The sequence below is a fragment of the Lissotriton helveticus genome, chromosome 5_1 (assembly GCF_964261635.1).
Source record: "Lissotriton helveticus chromosome 5_1, aLisHel1.1, whole genome shotgun sequence".
NCBI classification, from domain to species: domain Eukaryota; kingdom Metazoa; phylum Chordata; class Amphibia; order Caudata; family Salamandridae; genus Lissotriton; species Lissotriton helveticus.
In genome coordinates, this window is record NC_136065.1 from 1,673,061,433 (window position 1) to 1,673,085,730 (window position 24,298).

Genomic DNA, 24,298 nt, shown 5'->3' on the forward strand with positions numbered 1-24,298 from the left:
AGGCGAATAATGGTATTTATTCTGGGGTTTCTTTATTACACAATGATAGAAGGACAAAAGAAAGAAATCACTACTATGTCACGATAGGCCTTCTTCACATCAATCCCTAAGCAATTGCTAATGCAATTAGTAAATCAGCATGTAACCTGAAAATAGGAGACGATAGATAAGAACAGTTAGGAAATAAGAGTTAGTGGAACACCTCACCAAGTTTCTACACATCCCGCTTCCACTTCGCCAGAGGGGAGTCCGTTTCTCCAGCCGAATCAGGATTCTCTGCTCCACTGTCACAGCTGCACGTCTGCAATGTGATGGACTACCAGTGGTCGAGACCCGAACACACCCTTAAGTACAAGTGAAAATGTTGGTCGCAGCTTCTAGCAAGCCTCACTCTCTGTTCCCATTAGATTCCGTACCACTCCGCGCCAAGGTCACAGCTTCAGCTAGCTAGGCGTCTGTTATGACTTCGAGGCTGAGTTTGCACATTCCTCCGACAAGAACCGGTTCCTACTAGTATACGAAGTGCGAAAAACAAGGGAGAAGTAAAACATGACTCCTCACCCAGAAAGGCTTAGAAGATGGCAACAGTTTAGAAAATGGAGTCGCTCAAGCATAGGCCACTATTCCCGCAAAGAGCCCGAATTAGTATGCAAGATGGCAGAGTATGCCAAAGCCAATAGGTAAGCCCTGCCTTTAAGCAAGATATAGTCAGACACAGAAAGAACACTATCAAGTCCTTTTTACAGCTAATCTATATTATGGGGGCCTGCATTGCACTATATTAGAGCAAAATATACTGAGATGGTAGTGGGCAATGGTCATAATCGAGCCAATTATCCATAACAATGGCTCAATCACTACAGCATGGTAGTAAGTAACCATGTCTACTACAGATACTAGCAGTTAGAGTTACAGTTATACAAGTTGCAAATTCACACAAAGTTACATTTTAATAAGAGTTGAAGCGATTAGGATTGGACAATTATATATTACATATTTACACAGCATGATCTCGCCATTGCTGGGGTTCTTGCGTTCCTCGTTCAGCCAGGCCTTCAGGTGCTGTTGCACTAACCAGCGGTGATTTTGGGCCTGGAGGATCCCAAACTGGTGATTGCCGAATGGGCAGGTGGATCTGTGCCACAAAGTCTGGTCTGCTGCCGGGCTCAAGCTGCTACTGGGTGCTCACTGCTGCAGGGTCTGTCCTCTAGGCACCCCTGGGGGTGGGGGGATTTCTCGCTGCTCCATCGCTCCTGCCTCTAGTCTCAGGCTTCACGCCTATCTCGGCAGCAGGTCTTCCGTGCAGATTGCTGGGTTTCCTAGTCACAGCCCTCCTCCGCCACCTTGAGGGCAGCGTCTCGGTAGCAATCAGCGCTGACAGCTAAAATCAGCACTGTTTGTTGCTCTGGAAATGGTAGTCAGCACTGGGGGGGAGGTCCAGAGGCATTCCATCGGAGCTCACATGTACTTCCCAGGTCCTAATCACCTGCAGGATTGCATCGGATGGGGGACTCCCGCGGAAGCTTATGTGACCCTTCAGCTGGAGTATCGAGAGCTGTCGTAATATAGAGTTGGAATCTAAGGGGTCTGTTGGAGTTACAAATTGAAGCAGGAGACCTTTGTGAGGTACCCCCGAGCTCATCCAGTTAGTTGTTCACTTCTAAATAAAGAAGAAACTCCACTGGATCGGAGTGTTCTTTTCAGTGGCGAAGTGTTCTTTTCACCAAAGTATGGAAAATACAAGTAAAATAAAACTTAACATCAATTGTATTGCAACAGAGAATTACAAGTATTCATGTATACAATGGACATATATGTACAGCATGTTAATATTGTGATAGCATCCAGATACATCTTGCAAATCTAGTGTAGAAAGTAGGAGGTTACTGAAGCAACCAGTCCTGGCACTGGCATTATATCATAGACCAGAAAACAAGGAGCCATCAAATGGATGACACTATCTGGGTTGGAAGTAGTATATAATAGTTGTGTGGGAGCAAAAACTGTACCCCCAATGTTCAGGACACCCCAAAATTCAGAAAACCTTAACTTTACCTCAGGCGGTTCACCCACTATAAGAGATTGCACAAAAAATGCCCCATCCCCACCATCAATTTAGCAAAGAAGCATACGTAAATAACAGGGACCACTCAAAAATTGATACCTAGATCAGGGAAAGGTTAAAAGGATTTATTAAAAAAATTCTCAAAATCAAGCAATATAGAATAAATGCCATAAAGTTGCAAATGTAGAGTTATACGGAGTATTCAAAATTAGAACATCACAACACACTGACACGGAAGGCTCCCCTTTGGGATAATGGGCGATTGCCGAAACTAGCTGCCCTGCGGGATTCTGAGGCTGAGATCACATAGAGATATCGGTCTTGGGGGATGTCGTGAGGGGTCCAGTACTGAAATTCTGCCAGGACCTTCAGATGGAATTTCATATGCCAAAGTCCCAATTCTTCAAGTATCTTCAATTCCGGCACGTCCTGTTACCCAGTCTGGTGGGATTGGAGTCTATAGCTGAGTTCAGCCCCTTGGAGGCCAAAGTCTTTATGGGAGAACTCCAGGACCGTAAGATTTTCAGGATATATCAAACGTTAGTTATCCACTGCTCCTCCACACTACAATAAGTCCGGGAGGATTGGGAGGGGGATTTAGGTCCCTTGGAAAAGAGGACTGGGCGGAGGCCCTAGCTGCTCTGCGTGGGGCGGCCACACGTTGCACCTGCGCCTGGTCCAGTTTAAATACCTACAGAGGGCATACTACACACAAATGTGAGGAGGGAGGACCTGGAGGGAGGGGGCGCAGGTTCGCTTTATCATCCAAAGGTGTCTGGCATCTGACGCAGTGAGCCTCACCCCCAACTATACCAGTACAGGGGGAGGGGAGAGGAGAGTCGCTGGTGAGGTGCGCGTCTCAGTGCTTGCACAGCTGTCACCCGTTACAGCTCTCTGGTGTGGCCCCTACCGCGTTGCCACAGGGCAGCCAGTTGTCGCAGTGAGCCGGGAGTGTAGCCTCAGGCACCAGATCCATGGCTGGGAATAAAATAGGGTGTAGAGGGCCTTCCTTGTGCCGATTCCCCGCGCCCCGACAGGCGGCGGGAAGGCCAACCATTTAAATGGGCGCGCCGTCCTGTTCACACCAGTTGTCTGTCTCATGAGCGCCTCTCCTACAATAGGGTATCAAGCAATGCTGTCTTTTGTTGTTCTGCACAGATGTATTGACCAGTTGAAGCGCGAGATCTCGGTGCGCCCCGCTCAGGGTTCGTGAGAGACTAGGGAGGACTTTGATTTGACAGGCCCGTTCCGACCCCCGAGCCTGGTCTGTGGCGAGGCAGCGTCGTACCACCAAGGCGACCGTTTGGGTCAGGTCCAGTGTAATCCACTGTTCCCTCTCATGGCTAGGTGACGAAAGTGGACTGCCCCTCCCCGCTTGAGTAACACCAGTCTGGGAGCGGGGGGAGGGGGTGTTTCTTCATGTATGGCTTCCCAACGCAACGGCCCACTCGTTCAAGTTAACCAGATTTCCAGCCCAAAGGCCTTCCGCTCACCTGAGAATGGTGTCTGTTGTCTCTTCTCGGGCAGTAGATCCCATGCTGTGACCTCGGCAGCTGCTAAGGTGCCGCTCAGGCAGGCTTGGAAGCACAGGATTACACAGCACGTCAGCAGGCCTCAGGGACGTCTCATGAGGCCCGTGTAGAAGTCATGTCAGATTCAGGTAGGCGTCGCGGCACCCAGACCTTGCCTGATGATCTTTCCCCTTGCTTTTGCGGCTACAACCGCTGCGTCGCAGTTACCAGGGAGCAGTAGTCTGTCACAGTCGCAGTGTGCATGATCTGGCAGAGCCGAATTCCCAGGCCAGTAGTCTGCTATATTTGCCGGAGTGCCCCCAGCACTTCACCGCCTGTATTGAAAGCGGGATTCAGCGCCCCAGCGCACAGAACTTCCCAGTGTCGCGGGCGCGCGATTCGCGCCCACGGGCCTCATCACATCAACTTCCGGAGGCCCTCCCCTCAAGGCCCGCGCTGGCCGGGTGTCAGCTGGACCAGGGTATTCCGCTTCCTCAGGCCGAAATCAGCGGTCCAGTATAGCCACCGATGGTGCTCACCTCTGGTGTTCAGCCGATGGGGCTCGGTTTTCCACTGAGGGGCCTCCGTGCCTTGTTCCCGCCTGGGAGCTCCGCCACAGGCCATTACTAGATTCACGGCGGGACCGGGGGAGCGCTGCTGCACCGGTCGCCGTCAGGCGTTCACCGCACTTGATCGTAGTGGTCGCACCATCCTGACGGCCAGACCTCAAGATGTCACTGTCGCCTCCTCAGTTACATGGAAGGTCCGGCAACTGGCCAGCAATGTGGGTGCCACGCTCGCAGTAATGGCGCTGCTCAGGGGACATCTCACCAGCAGGGTTTGTGGGACCCGTAGTCTCGGCTCTCATCGGTTTGCTCACTCCGACCAGGTATTAGAACAGGCCGCCGATGCGTAGGCACAGATCCGCTGCTAGATTGAGCCCGATGGCAGGGGATTTCAATGGCTAACAGGATAATTAGGGGTGTTTGAGCGGAGCACTAGCGATTTGCGTCCGCCATGTTTCGCTGGCTGGCCACGCCCCCTCCATTGTACCCCACTTAGCAAGGAGAACCTGTTTAGCCGCCCCCAATGCAAAGTAATTGCCCTGCCCCTACAGGATCTAAGAGGGTACAAGAGAGAGTTGGGCAATCCCAGCAGAATGTAGCTGGGGAACCTAGGGAGTTCAGTCTGATATATTTGGTAGATTATGGGTAAGATGGTCTCCCAGAACACTTGAATTTTGGGGCACTGCCAAAGAATATGGGAGAGGGTACCCTCCTGTCCCCAGTTTCTCCTACAGAGACTACTACCTCGGGGTGTCCATTTCGCCACGCTCCCCGGAGTGTTGTACCGATAGTGCACGATTTTTAGGAGCATCTCCTTCCCTGAAGTGCTGCAGGAGGATGCCCCGGCCCCGAGTAAAATGTCCGCCCACTTCTTAGGTGAGAACTCTCGACCCAGCTCCACCTCCCACCTATGCTGCGCAGGGGTCTTTGTCTGGGTTTTTGCCCTGTTGAGAAACCCGTATATGTCCGACAAAAGACACTTGTTGGAGGTGCAGGGAATATACCAGATCTCAAATTTTGTGAGAGGTCATCCTGCGTGCGTACGGATCTGTGGCTGTGTGACCCAATGGCGCAGTGCCAAATATTAGATTTGGGATAGGGCGTAGGCACTCCTTTTATTCAAGTTTGCCAGAAACCTTCTCTGTGTAGTTTTGTAGTTAATAATTCCTTCTTTAGCGTGCTGCTCGGTAATTAAGGGCTGCCATTCCCTTAGTTGAACAATTATTTCTGAAGTGGTACGTGATAGCACGATCACGACCCTACCTGGCGCACAGCTTTAATTTGTTAATATTTCCTCCTTTTCTATAAATATTGCCAGTATGCAGTCTTGGGGATGCCATAGTGGGCCACCAACCTGGGGAACTCCAAGACCCCAGGCTCATCAAAGAGGTCTCCGATACGTTTACATTATGCCTCCTGCCAGGGAAAGTAGGATCCTCCAGTATTGGGGTATCTTTCATAGATTCACATGCCTAAATCATTCCCCGTCGTCGGACTGGGAGTCCCACGGTACATAAAAAAAGCAATAATTATGCACATAATAACCATAACATAGGTAAAATAGAACCAGGAAGTAAAGTAGCCAGAAACTAAAAGGAAAAACCTTCCTCATTTATGACTTGTCCAAGTCATTATATACTGTCCAAACTGCAGCCAATCAGGTGACAGCACCCTCCAGAATGTTCTCCGCAGACGCTCAGGCTCTCAGATTTTCTAACGCACGTCGTGTGAAGGGAGTCTCCCTGAGCTCTGCTCAATACTCTTCTATTTCTTCAGGAATTTCTTCATTTCATGATGTCTTCATCTAAGAAATCTCTCTTTCGACCTTGTGAGTCTTGTCGGAAGCTCCGGCTGTTTTCAGAGGACCCCCACAAGAAGTGCATTTATTGCCTGTATCCTGATCACCAGGTGAGAGACTGCAAGATCTGTAGGACCTCCCCTCAAAAAACTCAGAGACAGAGAAGGACGTCTACTTCTGTGGCTACAGAAGATTAAAGATCAAGACAACCCTTTATCTGATGTGGGGAGTGTTGCCTCAACTATGTCCTCTAGGGAGAGGATTGCTGAGCAGGATTTCTCTTCTCCTGGGGCTAAGGTGTCGAGAAAACAGCAAACCTCTAAAGGTGCTGATTGCCTTCCACCTCAAAAAAGGCTCCCCCACCTTCTAAAATTAAGCCTCTGCCTACTACGCCCCGAGAAAAACTGCAAAGTCTCTGGCATCAAAACGACTTTCTGAGAAGGATTTACCTAAGAAAAAAGTTCCGTCGATGACGACATCTTCGCCGACTAAACTTACCGTCGACGCTACTATGACGTTGACTGCCACCTTCTCGTCACCGAGACTACAGATGATCATGTCGTCGGCATCATCACCGTCGACGCTGGTTTCTGTCTCCCTGAAGCCAATCTCGTCGACGAAGGAAATTAAATCTAGAGTCAACATCCCTTCTACGACGAAGATTAGAAAGATCTCGTCGACGATTGCCTCGTCGACAGCCGCCTCGCCGTCAAAGACTACCTCGTTGTCGAAGACTGCCTCGTTGTTGAAGACTGCCTCATCGTCGACGACCGCCTGATCGACGGTTACCTCATTGACACCAGCTCCATCGACGACGAATCCGTCGACAGCTCCCTTGTTGACGTTATAATTATCTTCATGCACAGCGTTGCAGGTTTGGTCAGCGTCTACGGCCATGGCATCCTCGGCACCGTCTACGACGTCTGTGCAATTGCCACCATTGACAACAGCATCTTCCTTGCTGCACAGACGTGGATCTTCATTGAAGGCCCACTCTCCAATGCATGTTTCCCCTACTTAGGTACCTCTAGAGTTACCTGAACAGTTGCTGGATTATGGGGAGGATGATGAGGATTCCGAAGAGGATGACAGATTTTGCACTGCCAGGAGCCCTTTAGAATTGTTCATTAAATATCACAAGGAGGATCAGGATGACAATCTTTCCCCAGATACTATTAGTCCAGCTACAGATGCAATCCCTACGGCACAAATGCCTTTGGCTCTTAAATAATCTACAATTCATGTTGGATTATTATTATCGCCGTTTCCCTCCATCTCAATCGGCTTCGTCCATTCCACCGACACCTGTTCCTCAAACATCCTTTTCTGCGTTGAAGTCACCCAGACCACCTTCTCCAGTGCCTGCTCATCATTCCCATGATGCTCACACCTCGGGCGACAATAGGGAGGAAGGAGAATTGGACGACAGATCGCTTCTTACGGAGTGGGACAATTACCAGATAAAAACTCCGTCTCCTTCACCTCCAGCTCCCATTGATTCTCCTCCAGTTGACATCAGAGGTTTTCATCTTCTTATGGAAAGGGCAACACAAAGGTTCCTCCTGCCTTTGGAAACAAAAAAGGATGAGTGTTTCCTATACGACTTTAAAGATAAGGCGAGTAAGCAGGTACGGACTATTCCAATCATTGACTTTATTTGGAAAGAGGGATTGAAGGTCATGAAAGCTCCTGCTTCTGTTCCTGCGGTCCTGCCTCGCCTCAACAACAAAATAAAGGCACCAGATACTTCGCCTACATGTCTCATAGGTCAACCAAAAGCTGACTCTGTTATTGCCCAAGCAGCACAACGACGAGCTAGAAACCCCTCCTCTCCGGTCACAGCTCCTCCGGATCGGGATGGCAGACGATTGAACGCTATTGGAAAAAAGGTTTCCACCATGGCAGCGACGACCATCCGTGCTGCGTATTCACTGGCCATTTTAGGCCGATACAACAGACAGATGTGGTCAGACATCTCTCCCTACATCGACATGTTGCCTGAATCATCTAAACCGGAAGCATTAAAGATCCTGCAAGAAGGAGAGTGTATCTCTGCTGAAATCATAGCTTCGGCCGTGGATGTTGCATCTACAGGATTTAGACAACTAGCAGGTGCCGCAGTTCTACAGCTGCAAGGCTGGCTAAAATCGACATCTTTTCGCCAGGAGGTTCATGCAAAGATAATTGATGTGCCGTTTAATGGTGAATCACTGTTTGGCCAACATGTGGATGAGGCCCTTCAGGCCATTAAGAAAGATACCGAGACAGCAAGATCTCGGTGCTCTCCAGTTTTGGAAGCAGCCTTTACGTGGCGCTAAGGGCCGTGGATCTTTTTCTAGTCGAGGAGGTTAGAACCAACAAAGGTCATACCAATCCTTTCAAAGGAACCAACAATACCAGTCTCAACGCCAGCAGTCTTACAGACAATGAAATACCTCCTATTCACAGAATAAGAGAAAGCCCTCCTATCGCGGACAGGATACATCTAAAAAACAGTGACACCTGCCACCTATTCTACCGCCTACCCCTTTAACAGTTGGAGGGAGAATCTCCCAATTTTACTCGAACTGGTCCGCTATAACATCAGACAAGTGGGTCATGGACATTGTGGCCAGAGGCCATGTTCTAGAGTTTATAAAGATTCAACCAAACTATCCTCCCAAAAAGCCCACCTCCAGCTCATCTCAAGGAGCTTTTTTCCCAAATAAATGTGATGCTACGAAAGGGAGCGATCAAAATGGTCCCTCAATTGCAAAGAGGAACCGTGTTTCTTTCAAGATTTTTCATGATAAAGAAAAAATCGGGAGAATGGCGCCCCATTCTAGATCTTCGCTCCCTCAACAAATACTTTAAAAAGTTATCCTTACGGATAATAACGCTTCAAGAAATCCTTCAACTTCTTTCTGTGGTGGATCAAATGGCCACCCTCGACCTCCAGGACGCGTGTTTCCATGTACCAATTCTACCCAGACACAGAAAATTCTTGCGGTTCAGAGTGGCTCGTAGAGACTTCCAGTTCAAAGTCCTTCCGTTCGGACTACGTTCCGCACCCCGTGTGTTTACCAAAGTTCTAGCACCAGTGGCCGCACACCTTTGTCTGGAGGGGATCCAAATTTTTCCAATCTAGACGACTGCCTTATCAAGGCGAATTCTTTCACAGTTGCAAGCGCCCACATTCAGAATGTTTGTCCCTCTTCCAATCTCTGGGCCTCTCCATCAATTTCGACAAGTCTCATCTCGTCCCATTGCAAAGAAAGACGTTCATGGGAGCCACGTTAGACACTCAACTGACACAAGCATTTGTCTCAAACGAAAGGCAACAAAAATTTGCAGACTTGCCCACCTATTACGTTCAAAAAGGTGCGTTTCATCCGGAAGTTCAAGTAATTTCTGGGGATGATTTCTTCCTGCATTCCTTTAGTCCCCAACTGCCATCTCAGAATGAGACCCCTGCAAGAAGAGCTCAACGACCAATGGTTGCAGGTTTCGGGGTCCTTCTACGATCTCATTCGCATCACTCCCCGGATGCGAGAAGCCTTACACTGGTGGACTCGGAAAAGGAACGTGGCAACAGGGTGCGCATTCCTAGTGGAAGCTCCAAGTTTCATCCTCACCACAGATGCATCCCTCAGAGGGTGGGGAGCACACCTACAAGAGCTGACGGTCAGCGGCAAGTGGAAAGTCCAGCATCGGACGTAGCATATCAAACTTCGCACCATCATTCTGGGGGCATCAGTATTAATCCAGACAGACAACACAAGTATGCACCACTTGAACAAACAAGGAGGAACAAGGTCTGCCCTGCTCTCTCAACAAGCCCAACAAATTTGGGACTGGGCGATACGACACCGGATCAGCCTGTCAGCGATCCATGTTCCGGGAGTTTCCAATGTCCTGGCGGATTCCCTCAGCAGATCAACAGTATCCAATCATGAGTGGGAGCTACATCAACCAACGCTGGATCGAATTTTTCAGGAGTGGGGTCGTCCCGATCTAGATCTGTTTGCGACCAGTCAGAACCACAAATGCCAATTCTTCGCAAGTTGGCTTCCCCACAAGGGGTCACGCGGGAATGCGTTTTCGATGAATTGGTCGCAGATCTATGCTTATGCCTTTCCTCCGATACCGTTGGTTCCCAGGGTTCTCCGGAAAATGAAGAGAGAACCTTGTTGCCTAATTCTCATTGCTCCCACATGACCTCGCCAGTTCCGGGTTACCTAACTCCTCCTTCTCTCAGAATGCGATCCCATTCAGTTTCAACCAATACTGAACCTTCTGTCCATCCAATACGGACAGATCTGCCGCCCGTACCTTGCATCTCTGAGATTAGCGGCCTGGCGCCTGAACACCTTGAATTTGCTCATTTAAACATTCCTGCGGACTGTAAGGAAGTCTTAGCCAATGCTCGAGCGCCTTCCACTATTAAGACGTACAGGCTTAAATGGAAGAGATTTTGCATGTGGTGTCAAACTGCCAATATTCATCCAATCTATGCAAAACCGGAGCAGACTCTACCATTCCTTTTGCACTTGGCAAGATCAGGCCTTTCCCATTCTACTCTGAAGGTATTTTTAGCGGCTATTTCAAGATTTCGCCAAGATGGTTCCAACTCTCTTTATTCAGCTAGGATCATTCAACAGTTCTTCAAGGGATTGTTTCGGATGTTTCCTCCTATCTGCCGCCCACCTCCATCCTGGCATCTTAACGTGGTGCTTGCACAACGTATGCGACACCCCTTTGAATCTATTCATAGAGTGGATTTGAAGTTTTTATCGTGGAAAGTGTCTCTGCTATTAGCTTTAACATCAGCTAGGAGGGTCAGTGACATTCACTACTAATCTGCCTTTCCTTCAATTCACTTCAAACTCGGTAGTGCTACGCACCAACCCCAATATTATGCCTAAAGTACCTTCGGACTTCCATCTAAACGAACCAATAATTTTAAAGACTTTCTTTACTAATTCTCAATCACCTGCAGAAAGGACTTTGCATACCCTTGACATCAAGAGATGTCTGAAATTCTATTTACAACAAACTTCTTCATTCCGTAAATCTAACAAGCTATTTGTGGCCTATGGAAGGATGCGCCAGGGACACCCTATATCCACACAGACCATAGCTTGTTGGATTTCTGCTGCAATTTGTTTCTGTCATCAGCAAGTAGGAAGACCATTACAAACAACTCTAAGAGCACATTCTATTTGAGCAATCTCCTCCTCTACTTCTCTTTTTGCTGTTGTGCCTCTTCATCAAATTTGCAGAGCTGCAACATGGTCGAGCAGGCACACTTTTACCAAGCACTACTGTTTGGAATCTGCCAGTAATGCAGATACGTCTGTGGGACAAGCTGTTCTCCGCAATCTTTTTAAATAAGGCGAGCCTCTGTTCTTCCCTCCTCCTCTTTACTGGTTTTCTCAGACACATATCAGATATGCTTTTATATATATATATATATATATATATATATATATATCTATATCTTCTATGTGTGTTACTGCATAATGTCTCTTGTACATATGCTTATGTTACAAGTAAGATCTTACGAGCATTGTTATGGATGTACTGCTTTCTACTCAGGCATGTGGATCTATGAAAGATACCCCAATACTGGAGAAGAACAAAAGTTACTTACCTGTAATCTGTGATTCTCCAGTATTGGAATCTTTCATAGATTCACATGCCACCCACCCACCTCCCCTCGGAGGCTCGTTTATGCTCTTTTCACTTTGGATCACTTTGGATCACTCTCATGCGAGAAAATCTGAGAGTCTGAGCCTCTGAGGAGAACATTCTGGAGGGTTCTGTCGCCTGATTGGATGCAGTTTGAGCTGTATATAATGACTTGGACAAGTCATAAATGTGGAAATTTTTTCCTTTTAGTTTCTGGCTACTTTACTTCCTGGTTCTATGTTACTTATGTTATGGTTAGAGCCGAAATAAGATCACTTGTCACTCAAACAGTGGAGACCCTGAGGAGTTGTGATACCCAGGATTCGATTAATGCTAGAATTCCTAGTGCCCATAGAGAGTTATTTCAGGGACTTAAAAAGCTATTTATTAAGATTATCTCAAACCAGGGTAGAAAGGGAACCCAGAGGAATGTCTCCTGGTATGATCAAAAGTGTAGACAGGCCCAACGTGAACTAATTGCTGCAATTAAATCTAGAGCTCCGGGTTTATTACTAACCTGCAGAGCAAATTACAAATTAGCACTGAAAAATGACAAAAAAATTGGGATGAGGACCGCTGGAGGGTCCTTACAGAGGCTTGCGATGGCAGGAATATGTCGCAGTTTTTGCACCATCTTAAATGGGGCAATAGTCCTGACGAGCGGGCCAGGGCTGCTCATGTGGAACCACAACAGTGGGTCAGCTTTTTTGAAAATCAGTTCAAGACAAATATTGGGGCTGTAGTGGCTCTCCCCCCCCCCCCCCCCCCCAAATTTTGATGAACCCTTAACATTTACACACTCAGAGGTAAAATCTGTTATGAAATCTATCCCGAGTGGCAAAGCCCCAGGCCCCGACTGCATTCCGGCGGACCTGTACTTACAAGAACAGGATCTGTGGGTCCATTATATAACCATCTTAGCCAACGCCATAGCAAATGGTGCGCCGGTCCCCGATTCTTGGTTCGGGGCTGAGATTTTGCCGATATATAAGAAGGGTGATCGCTCAGCCCCGTCCAATTATCGGCCGATCAGCTTAATAGACACGGTACAAAAAATCACGGCCCGTCTAGTTCTGGGATGTATACAGTCCTGGATGCTTGATTTTGATATATTAACACCCCTACAGGCGGGTTTTCGGACTCACGTAGGGACCCTTGACCAGGCATTTAGAGTTGTGCTGCTTTATTGGAAGGTAGTTTTTATAGGGGGTGGCAAACTATATGCGGCCTTTGTGGATCTAAGGTCTGCATTTGACCTTGTGCCAAGGGTAAAGTTATGGGAATGTTTATTAAAACTGGGCATGCCAGTAGAATTGGTGAGGCTTTTGGTAAATTTACATGCCCACACGTATGCACAGGTTCGCTGGGGTAAGCCAGGCGAGGTGACTGACAGATTTGATGTTTCCAAGGGTGTCAGACAAGGGTGTGTACTGGCCCCTACCCTGTTTTCCTTATTTATTAACGGGGTCCTAAATTACTTTACAAACCACCCTACTGATGCACCATCCCTGGCTGGTATGAAAATACCACTGCTCATGTTCGCGGACGACATGCTCTTAATATCCAAAACGAGGCAGGGACTACAGTTAGCCCTGTCTAGGTTTGAACTGTTTTGCCGCGAGCATGAGCTAGAGGTTAATGTGGCCAAGACCAAGTTTATGGTTCTTCGGGGGAAGAACCCAATTACTGCCAGGGTAACAATGGATGGGGCTACCCTTGTACAGACATCGTTTTTTACTTATCTTGGTGTCACCTTTAGTGATTATCTAAGCTGGAATCCCCAGATAGACCTCCTTACTTTAAAGCATGCCCAATTAGGAGGAGCTCTCCTCAAAGAACATAGATGCTCCCAAACAAAACCCATGTCCCCCCTTATGAAGATCTATGGCTCCAAAATCTTGCCTGTGGTGTTGTATGGTGCAGAGCTTTGGGGTTACAGTAATCTGGATCCACTTAAAGTGGCACAAAATAAATTTCTTAGGGCAGCCACAGGCCTTCCGCAGTCTACACGCCGTATTCCCCTTCTATATGATCTAGGGTGCCAACCGGTTGAGGATGTTGTGCGCTATAGACCACTGGCGTTTTGGCGGCGCCTGTGGACTACGCTCAAACTATCCCTCTATGCTAAAGCCCTGCTAGAAGTTAGAAATCTCCAGGGCTCTTACAGGATAGGCTGGTTGAGTGACCTTAGAACCACATTGTTTGACATGGGGTTGGGTGAACTTTGGTCTAATCCGGACACAGTTATTTTTCCGCCGAAAAAGCTGTTGAGAGATCTGTACTGGGGATGGGCCGTCACTAAAAGACATGCTTTACTGACAGATGGCTCATTGACGGCATCATTTGTGTCGGTGAAGGACGTCTGTCGCCTTGAAGACTATTGGAATGTTATTACCAGGCCTCTGGATCGTAAGCTATTCCACCAGCTTAGGGTAGGGACACTACCGCTACGGGGTCTAACGAAGTCTTGGGCCAATAGTGGCAATGGATTTTGCACACTGTGTTCAGAGTCTGAAGAAACAATTGATCACTTTCTCTTCATTTAGCCTTTGTACCATGCCCCAAGACATAAGTGGTTACACCCAGTCTGTAGGGCATTGGGTACACGTTCGGCGAAGACAGCTAGCAGAATCTTGAAGACCGACACCTCATTATTGGCGGTAATTGGGGTTGCTAAATTTACTAGTTGGGCATGGATCCTGCGGTTAAGGTTGATCAATTCTTTATTAAATGTGCCATAACCTGCCAGATCGGGTACAGGTTTTACGCATTGGGGAACGTTGTACCTTAAATGTCACTCTTTATGAGTTTTTATTGTAAATGAAGTCTTGTATATCGTGATTTAATGCTATTTTATTCTGCTCTTAATGCATATTAATTTATTGTTTTAACCATAGTACACAATCATACTCATATTTGCGAATTTGCACAGTAGGGTAACGAACCCACTCTAATTGGTTGTTTTTAGGGGTTGGGATCGTTTTATATGGTTGATTTGTGTAGTATGTCTTTTATGATGAGATATCGAAATAAAGACTTTTTTGAATTTGTTATGGTTATTATGTGCATAATTATGTTTTTTATATGTACTGTTGGACTCCCACTCAGATGACGGGGAATGATTCAGGCATGTGAATCTATGAAAGATACCAATATTGGAGAACCACAGACTACAGGTAAGCAACTTCTGCTTGTCGCCCCTCATGGCAGGGGGGAAATCTGGGTTCCCGATAAAGGGGGTCAAAGGAGAGACTACAGAAGACAGCTGGCACCTCTCCTGTACCCTGCCCCCTGCCTTCATGGTGGCGCGGAGAACTGGGGAAAGATAAGCCCCCAACGGGCTGTGGCATCGAGGATGCCAGGGAACCTTTCATATGTGCATCCCTGCCACTCCCCTGTCTATGAAGCACCAGTGTTTTCGAATTCAAGTTGATCCCACTCAACCATCCAGCGCAGTTGCGCCGCCTCATAGTAGCGCCCGAGATGGGGGATTCCAAGACTTCCCTCGTCCTGTGACAAGTAGGTGAGATGGTAGGCCATCCGCGGCCTCCTCCCCCCAAATGAAGCCGTTGTTCAATCGCTGCATCTGGGAAAACACCATGGGAGGTGGGCAGAGAGGGAGTGCCTGCATAATATAATGTAAACGGGGTAAAATCACCATTTTGACGGCAGCAATTTTACCCAGCCATGAGAAGTCATGTTTCTTCCAAATGTTCAACTCGTTGCGGACCATGAATGCTTCTACGTAGTTGACCCGGCCTGTCTTCAGTGTGGTGGAGAAGACCCTAATCCCCAAACAAGTGATATCGGAGTCTGCCCAGGAGAGCGGAAACTGAAGCGAAAGCCGATGGCGCTCTGCCGCCGGTATGGTAAGACTTAGTGCCTGAGTCTTATTCAGATTGATCTTCAACCTAGACGCCCCACTGAAAGCCTCCACCTCCGCCAGCAGAGGTGGGGGGGACCATCCGGATGAGTTAAAAAGAGAAGCACATCGTCCGCATATAAGGAGATCTTATGCTCTCTATCTCTTATACGGATCCCAGTAACAGCATGTAATTGGGGCACTCCCTCCAGAAACGGCTCCATATTGAGCGCGATGAGGAAGGGGGGAAAGTGCACCCCTGTCTCGTACCGCGCTCCACCCGGAACGGCCGGGAAGCTACTCCATTGACTCGGACATGGCCCTGCGGAATGTGATAGATGTAACCTATCCATTTCCGGGACCTCTCGCCCAGCCCGAAACGGCAAAGAACCTGGTTCAGGTAGGGCCAGTGGACCCAATAAAACGCCTTTTCGGCGTCCACTGAGAAGAGTAGTGTCGGGGTCTGTGTCCTTTGCGTCTTGTCTGACAAGTGGCACAGTCGTCATGTCCTGTCTCCGCCGTTGTGGTCCAGGATGAAACATTAAGTTAAGATATAGGGCGTTACGAAGTGCATTCTCCAGGGTCCTTCCCAGGTTTGGGAATGACCACCACTTCCGCCATGTCCATCGTGGAGGTCAACTTTCCAGTGGCGCTGAAGGATTTAAAGAGTCGTGCCAACAGGGGAGCCAAGTCAGGCGCGAACATTTTATGAAATTCGACTGGGAAGCTGTCTTCTCCCAGAGCTTTACTAACCGCAAGTCTCTCGATGGCCCTCTGGACTTCAGCTGGACCAATGTCAGCCTCCAGTTCAGTTGCCCGATTGGGGTCACTGGTGCCACCTGTACATAATGTCCCACCGCCGCAGGATCCAGATACTCCGCCGAGTATAAGGCTTGGTAGAAGGACTCGAACTCGTGCGCTATGTCGTCATCCTGCCGCCAAATTGCCCCCTGTTCATTTTGCACTTCCACCACCCGGCGCACCGCTGTCTCCGCATGGAAGGCATGTGCCAGAAGCCTCCCTGCTTTATTACCACCCTCATAATATCGCTGTTTGGTGCAGAGCAGAGCATATTCGGCACGGTCGAGGTCCAGTGCTCGCAACTGCTTCCTAGCCTGTGTAAGGAGCCGTCGTGTTTGGACCGCCCTGTACGTTGGTGGACACCTCCAATTCTTTGATTTGATCCTCCACCGTCCTCTTTGCTCTACGGTCTCTATTCAGGCCCACCGCTATCGCTATACATCTGCCGCGGAGGACTGCCTTCAAGGCATCCCATATAGTTTTGACCCCCACTGAGCCGTTATCGTTAAGCTCCAAGTAAGCTTTAAGAGCCCCTCTCAGTTCTGTGACGTTGGCGTCATAGGTGAGCAGTTTGTGGTTCAACCTCCAGGAGCTCTGCTTGGGAGGACCTCCTGGAAGTAGCAGCCTCAGGGTCACCGGTGAGTGGTCCAAGAATGCCGCCACACCTATAGCCACCTCTACGGTGGATGCCGTAACCCTGGGCGAGGTCCAAAAAAGATCAATGCAGGCGTATGTTTGATGGGCCGCAGAGAAAAAAATGTACTCCTGTGCTGTTGGAAAGTTATAACATCCACCAGTCCGGCCTCTCCTAGTCTCTTGAGCATGATATCAGAAATCGAGCCAGAGTGTCCCACCCGAAGAGTGGACCTGTCTAGGTCCGCCACAGGGACTAAATTAAAGTCACCCCCAATGATAAGGTCCTCATCTGGAGATGCCAGAATAGAGGTAATCGTGTCTCGCAGAAAGACTTCCTGTCATTCATTTGGGCTATAGACGGAGGCAATCATGTATGTACACTCCCCCATCAGCACCCGAAAGGCCCGGAGGTGTCTTGCCACCTCCGCGTGTATGCCCACAACTTTCCCCTGGAAGGGCGTGGCCAGTAAGATTGCCACACCAGCCGTTTTCCTCAGACCTGAGGAGAAGTATTGCCTGTCACACCACATGGATCTGAGTCGTTTCCAGTCCGCCCGCAGCAGGTGACTCTCCTGTAGGAGGCAAAAATCACATACAGCATCTCTCAACAGGGAAAGCAGCGCACACCGTTTAACAGGTGAATTAAGACCCTCACGTTGAAGCTCATAATCAGCACTTTAAGTCCTGGCATTGTAAATGTGAAATGGTGCTAACGCATACAGGACCGACCCCCCCCCCCCCAGGGGAACCAGCAGGTGTAGGGCAATCCACCCTCTGCCCGCCCGTAATCATGGCTTGTAAGATCTGGAGAAGGCAGCCCCACGCATATGTGTGTGTCCACATATCGCACTGTCCCATCGAGCATAATGGTCCCGCTCACTTCTCAGATGTGGTGTCCCATGTCGCGCTCCCCCTTGCCTGTCCTCGCCATCCAAGACGTTGCCGCTCCCTACCTGTCTGCAGTCTAGTGGTACATCCCTCTGCGGCAGTGAAAGGAGACAGAAAATAGTACAGAAAGAGAAAAGGTCTAAAGGATTCAGAGCCGAACATGAGAAAAGGTAAAAAAACTCTTTCCAATGGAACTTGTAGGCACAAACGTGCAAGGGTCTATGAGTCCGACGGTCCGGCATCAACTCTCCAGGGATGGGGCTCCCCTCACCACGACCATTCACCTGTCTCGTGAAGTCGGACCAAACATTCAGCCAGCATAGCTAAGGCTCATGTCCCCAGGGAGCCCTCATTCTCCGCCAACGTCAGGGCCATCCTTCTTGTGCAGTTGTCACAGCACTGCCTCTCTCTCCATCGGTTTCAGCTGAGCACCCTTCCTGGGACCTCGTCTCCTGTTAGGACGTGGGGGCCTCCCCTCCGGGCGAACCCCCCTGCCTCCTCTGGGTCGCCCACCCCAGCGAGAGCCTCGCCCAACACCTCCCTTGCTTCCTGTAGGCTGCGGACTCCACGGGTTTCGTTTTGCCAGAGAAAGGAGAGGCAGAACGGGTGGCCCCATTGATAGCGGATTCCCCGGTCATGGAGGAAGGAAGTGACTGGTCGCATGGCCTGGCGCCTCTGGAGGGTAAGAGGGGAGAGATCCTGGAAGACCCCCACCTGAAGGCCTTCGAACTCCACCGTGGTGTGGTTGCGGGTGGCTGCCATGATGATTTCTTTCTGGCGTTAAGAGTATAGACAGGTCAGGATGTCCTGGGGCTGACCCGGACCAGAGGCAGGGCTCCCAGCCCGGTGTGTGCGGTCTAACACTACTTCTTTGTCTCTGAAGGCCTGAACCAGGTGTTTGAAGAACCGGGCGACCCACTCCTCCAACTTGCCTCCGTCCGCCTGAAGTGGTATGCCCCTGAGCCGTACATTAGAGCGCCTTGAGTCGTTCTCAAGATTTTCCAATTTGAGGTATAGCTCCTCGTTACGCTCTCGCAAGTCTATGAGTTCTCGGGCCTGCATGGCAAGTTCCTCCTCACGACGGTCCCCATCACGTTCCAGGGTGTCCAACCTATCCCCCACCTCAGTGAGTTCTGACCGGAGCTGCTTGATGTCCTAGGCATCTCCTGTCGGAGGCTCGCAAAATCTTCTCAAAGCATGCCAAAGAGCTTCTTCAGAAAGTCCTTGGTAATCTGGTCCGCTGTGTTTCCACCCTCCGTCTCGCCTACCTTCTTCCCTCATGATTTCTGGAGCATGTCTTTAATGAATGGGTCCTTCTGCGCAGTATCCCTCCTGGCCTTCTGCATGGTCATGACCGCAGAACAATGAGCTCAGTATGCGAGAGCAGCATAGGGGGGAATGGGGCACCGCAGAGGGGGGGAATGGGGCACCCCCTTCGGGCCTCCGCGATCACCAGAATAGTCAAGGGGGGCCGCCCTCAGACCAATACCATTGAGACCCACCAGCTCCCACCACCTCAACGCTAGCACGGGCCCTGAAGTACACCATCTGGTCAGCAGCACTCCCCGGCACGGTCCCCACCCAGGCAAGCCACTCCCGGGGCCGTCGCAGCCGTTCGCTCGTTTGTTATAATCTCTTGGCGTCCCCAAGGACCGTCGCCGTTCCTGGTCCCCGGCTTATGCTCTGCGCCTGCAAGAGGGTTGGGGCCAGTCCTGGTGGGGTAGGGCTGTAATCCAAAGAGCCGACCTCCAAGGCTCGTGACAAAGCTGGGTCAACGGGCACCTCCCAGGTAGGCCTATAGCCAAGCCGCACTTGACCCCCCCACACTGCAGGCCGTCCCGCTCGCAATGCGTATGTCCCAAGCATGTGTGCTCACCCCGTCCCCTGCACCATGCGTGCTCACTAGATCGGCTGGGCCTTCCTCTACTCGGGTCCACGTCCAGCTAGGCCTCACCGGGCCGCGTCTCAATTGGAGGCCCTTCTCGGGGTCAACAGACCCCCGACTGACTGTAGCCCGCCCCGGCAGCTCACAGTGCCCCCGCCACCTCCTCCGTCAATGGAGCCGCAGCCTGTTGCACTTTACCATGCCGAGCCCAGCCACAGGTGATCTGCAGCGGTCCCAAGCACCACAGCCGCCACCCGCTGCAGGCTGTCCCGCTCGCAGTGCGTATGTCCCAAGCAGGGCCAGTCCCTTCTTAAGCTCTCACTCAGCCGTGTACCAGCCACTCACCACCGCAGCCAAAGGCCCCAGGCAGTGCCTCTCCTCTCACCAGGCTCCCACACCTCTCTCCGGGATCCCGCGTGGACAGCTCCAAGACGCTCCCGCATGGCAGTCACCAATCCTCTCCTGGCGTGGGCCCCACGAGGCTTCTCTGCTCCAGTCGCCACCCGGGAGTCAGAGGGGGCACCAGAAGAAAGGGCACTCTCCAGCTGCTTCGTGATAGGCGGCCCCCGTCGTCCTCCGCACTCCGACCACTCACAGGGCCCTCTCTGGTGTCCACCACAGGCGGCCGGGTGCACCAATCATCTGGCCGTGCACAGCAGGTAGGTGCAGGAGAGCGCAGCGCCCAGGAGGCCGCCAACATGTGAGCGCTGCTCACCCCGTCCCCTGCACCATGCGTGCTCACTAGATCGGCTGGGCCTTCCTCTACTCGGGTCCACGTCCAGCTAGGCCTCACCGGGCCGCGTCTCAATTGGAGGCCCTTCTCGGGGTCAACGGACCCCCGACTGACTGTAGCCCGCCCCGGCGGCTCACAGTGCCCCCGCCACCTCCGCCGTCAATGGAGCCGCAGCCTGTTGCACTTCACCATGCCGAGCCCAGCCACAGGCGATCTGCAGCGGTCCCAGGCACCACAGCCGCCACCCGCCGTGAGACGACGCTGCAGATTGCCGCACCGCTGAGGGAATCGCGGGTCACCCCCACGTCCTCTGTGCTTCAGCACTTGCTATGGGGCTCCCAGGTCTTATTTGCAGGTCTCGAAATCGCCAATGGATGCCCAAATATGGCCTCGGCGAGCAGAGCACAGAGAAGTCGGTGTTACTCCGCCGCCTCTTGGCCACACCCCATCACTGCTACTTTAGATGGAAGAGTTAGAGCTTTTATTAAGTGTGCCAATACATCTTTGTGCATCACGGGGAACCCATCAGATTTAAGAAATCCCCTCTTTTCACGTCTATGAATGCTAGAATGTGACCTCTAATCCCTCAGATTGCTGCAATGCTTTAATAATGGCCCCCAATTCTGCAGCCTGGGCTGAAATATGAGAAGGTAGTGGCATCTGGCCAATCATTTGTAATGTATCGGATGATCTCTGCTGTTCAGCTCTTACAGCTGCTACTACAGAATGTCTAATCCCAGTTTGCTGATCTATGAAAGAGGTCCCACCTTTCTTCCTTCATCTGGTATGTCATTTGCACCATTGTGTTCTTGTTCGTCAGTTACTGGGTGTGCAGATTAACAGTGTAACAGTAAACCACTTGCAATGAAGGTACTGAGAGTATTTCTACATACCCAGATGCCTTCTGAGTTCTGAGGGTGCTCTTGCCTCTTTGTAAGATAGCAAATACTGCATGATCTACATACAGTGTTAAAGGTGATCCCATCGTATGGTGGTGCATTTCTGGACCCCAAATGCTGCTGTAGCCAGCGCTTGCTCACATGGGTAGTGACCTTTCATGATGGGATCTTGCAGCCTGCTGTAATAGGCAATATGTTTGTGTCCCATGGATGTCTTTTGAGTCAGTACTGCCATCATTGTCATTCCATTACAATGACAGAAGAGGTGCAATATTTTGCTATAGTCAGGTGTACCTAATCCTGGAGTGTTTGTGATTGTTTTCTCTAGCTCCTGAAATACTGTCTCTCTTTAATCAGTCCAGTTAATTTTGTTCTCATTAGTATGGGACTTTTTTAGAGCGGTCAGAAGTGGTGCAGTTAGGGTGGCATGATTAAATACCCACCGTCTTATCTAATTGGAGAGACCTAGGAACTGCTGTATTGGCTTTGTGGTGGTGGGCTTGGCCATGTTTCTAATGCTCTTTGCTCAGTCAGGTGTCACCCACCTGTTGTCTTTGGATATTATCTGCCCCAAATAGTGAACTTCTGTCTGCACATATTGTAATGTCTTTGTCCACTTTGTATCCTTTTTCTGCATGCATTTGAAGTAGCAGTATTGCCCCGGGTTTGAGTGTTATTTTTACAATCTCACTCCTTTAATCAGTCCCACGTCATGTGACTCACAGACCCTCTGGTACCATTGCCAAATTCTTTTCTATTATTGTACTGGCTTGTGCATGTTTTGGCACCATCCTGTGTTGCAACTATGCTCTGATGGGAATATCCATTTGAAATACCACTGTCTCTATTAATCGGCTGTCATCAAACATTTATTCATCTGATATGTCTCTCAATTTGACCCCTGGATCCGTAAACACTAGTGATGCCCACTTTGCCTTTCTCCTGTCAAGTGCTATCAACAATGCATAACTTGACCTTGATGCAAAGGCTAATATTTCGAACACCATGTCAGGTTCTTTTATGGGATCCACAGGCCTGTTGTGCCTGAACATAAGTTATTTTGGTATCTGCACTGTCTTCCCCACTAGCGCTGGTGTGTGCTCTATCAAGACATATATGCTACACAATGAGGCCTCTGTATCCACAGGGATTGTTCTGACCTGTTGTCACACGTCCTCATGTACTGAGTGACCACATCATGCTTGGTGTGATACCAGGTGTGTAACATACCATCAACCCATCTTCCAAAAAGAGATGGTCATATTCAGCTTACTCATTAGGTCTCTTCCGAGAAGGTTGACCAATGCCTCTGAAAAGTATAACTATGGTCCTTCAATTTGCGTGTTTCCTACAGTCATGCTCACTGATTCAGTAAAAGGACCCCTGTGTGTCCATCAACTTGTGAGAAAGTGGTAGTGTTCCTTCCCCTATACAAGATTTAGTGGCCCCAGGGTTGATAAGAAAGCTATAGGGGCGACCTTCTATGGCTACCATCACAGTGGGTTCCTCGTCTGACCTGTGGGTTACTGATAGCATTGGGCACATAATGGTTGTCTGTGGGCTTTTTCATTGAGTATAACTGTTGGACGGTGTCCCTCTAGACATTTGGGGTTGTGCATAAAAGGGAATGCCTCCTTGTACCTTTACTCCTCACATCTGGACCTGTGTTGGTCCTCTTGTAGTATTTCTGACAACCTTTGGTATATTCTGTAGTATTTGCCCCTGTTGCAGTGTTACCAACCGTCGGTAAATTTCACGGACCGCCCGTTATCTGGGGCTCTCGTCCATGAGGAATTCTTTACAGATGGCTTTTGTCCGAATTTTGGCCATTAGAGCAGTGGTGGCTGGTGACATTTGAAAGTGGTGAGGCGTAAAAGTTCTGGTGAGTGACCTGTGGTGAGAGAGTGTAGCGAGCAAGTCCGACATCCAGATGGGAGAACCCCAGGGATCATTTAGGAAATAGAGTGAGCAAATGGTGCATTTTCAAGCACATTTGAGAAAGTAAGAAGGTTAATTAAGCAGTTGTAAAAGTGTAGTTAAATAAAATAGTTGCATGAGGTTAGGCTAATACATTTCGGGCTACTCTGATAAGAGGGATTCTCTCTGGCTGAGTAATGAAGGAGTAATGAAGGAGCAGAAAAGGGCCAGTAAGTGGGCTAATAAGTACCAAGTAATTCTATATACTTTGCCGCTGAAGTTACTATCCCAAAACATTAAAATACCCAAGCATAGGGTACAACATTTACCAGTTTGCCCCCTATTTTCATTTTAAGCACCTCGGAATGATCATGGGGGAGGGCGGGGGGAGCTGCCTGCCATATCAAATACGAAGGTGCACAAACGACGAAAATGTGATGTTTGATGTGCAATTTGGTGAGTATTGAGCTCGTGTTTACTGATGTAGGATAAAAGGCCGAGCTAGCCCCGTGCATTTAAACCAGAGACATCAATGTCCCACCAGCACCTGCAGCAAGGCTCATGCTGTGTAGATGTACCGAGGCATCTCGGCAAACCACTCACTCCCCATCAGCCTGCGTCCCTTCATGATGACTGCACGAAAAACAGAACTCTGGCTGCGGAGTTTGCAGGCGTGGGGGCGGCTGCCCTGGGGGGGTGATTATGGAAGCAGTATATAATGGTATTAATGGGAAATGCCTTCTGGTGCGGGGAGGGAGGCTGTGGGTGAAATACCTGTACACTGCACACTGGTAATTATGGAAGACGACGAAGCCTTATGGCCACTGCTGTCGATTTTTCAGCAGGGCACCCAGGTTGGAGTCACAGCGTCGGCGGCTCAACACCTCGTGTGATTCTGGGCAATTGTGCATAATTATCAGCCGGCGTGCTCATGGGAGGGAGGAGGGGGCAGGGGGCCATAGGAAATTAAAAATTAATCCTACCTTACTGCCGGTTACTATATAGTCAGGGTCAGGAGGATGTTGGGGAAGTCGCTTGCCACCTTCACGATTCCAACGGCACTGGGG

General features: G+C 49.7%; 1 long non-coding RNA gene across 1 annotated transcript in view; it reads left to right on the forward strand.

Annotated features, from left to right (window-relative positions):
- LOC144755708 (uncharacterized) overlaps positions 1 to 24,298 on the forward strand; it is a 33,901-nt gene that overhangs the window by 1,100 nt on the left and 8,503 nt on the right. The window lies entirely within an intron of this gene.